Consider the following 855-nt stretch of genomic DNA (forward strand, 5'->3'; position numbering starts at 1 on the left):
ATCAGGTGCAAGAGTTTTGAGGACATTTGCTGGGCAAGATGTGGGGAAATACCGGAATCTTGCCTTTGCAAATGTCCTCCCACCTGATATGCGGATGATCTGTTAAGCTGGAGCTTGACAGATTTTTTTTTTAAATTCGTAGCCAATCTTTCCAATTCTTTGTCAAATCACAAACACCAGAGGTCACCTTGCACACATCAAGGATCATTCTGCGCCAATGCTCTTAGCCAAAAGGCCTAGAGCCACTGCACCGTTCCTGGAAGTACTGCAATACCAGGTTCGTGCCATGGAGGTGGATGGGTCAGGCCCCCCCACCCACCTCCTATTTCCAAAAAGCATAGGAGAACCACCTTCCTGATCCAGGGAGAACCACTTTGGGGTCATGGTTACTCCCCTGTCAGGTCAGTTACGCATGATCTTAGCCAAAAGGCCGAGAAGCGGAAAAGCCAATTTTCAGCGCATGCACAATGAGCGCTGAAAACCGGGCTTTGCGATACATTCCTGGGTGCGTAGACACTCCGTACTTCCGGGGAGGCCGGAATTTCTGGGCCAGCAGGGCAGCTGACCAAAAGCTTGGTCAAAGAGGTAGATATTATGGAGCCTCTTAGAGGAGGAAAGGGAGCTCGGGAGGCGGAGAAGTTTAGGGAGGGATTTCCAGAGCTAAGCACCTCGGCAGTTGAAGGCAAATCAGGATGAGAATTTTTAAATCGAGGCGTGCTTAACCGGGAGCCAATGTCGATCATAGAGCCCAGAGGTAATGGGTGAATAGGACTTGTTGCGAGTTACGATATGGGCAGCAGAGTTTTGGATAAGCTAAAGTTTATGGAGGGTCCAGAGGTAACAAAGGCCTGTTTG

The 855-nt window shown here is 49.6% G+C and overlaps 1 pseudogene; it reads right to left on the bottom strand.

Annotated features, from left to right (window-relative positions):
• Nucleotides 1-240: 240 nt before the first annotated feature.
• LOC139257735 (U2 spliceosomal RNA) lies at nucleotides 241-442 on the bottom strand (annotated as a pseudogene).
• Between the last annotated feature and the right edge of the window lie 413 nt (nucleotides 443-855).

Source organism: Pristiophorus japonicus, unplaced genomic scaffold (genome assembly GCF_044704955.1).
Source record: "Pristiophorus japonicus isolate sPriJap1 unplaced genomic scaffold, sPriJap1.hap1 HAP1_SCAFFOLD_903, whole genome shotgun sequence".
In the NCBI taxonomy this organism is placed as follows: Eukaryota; Metazoa; Chordata; class Chondrichthyes; family Pristiophoridae; genus Pristiophorus; species Pristiophorus japonicus.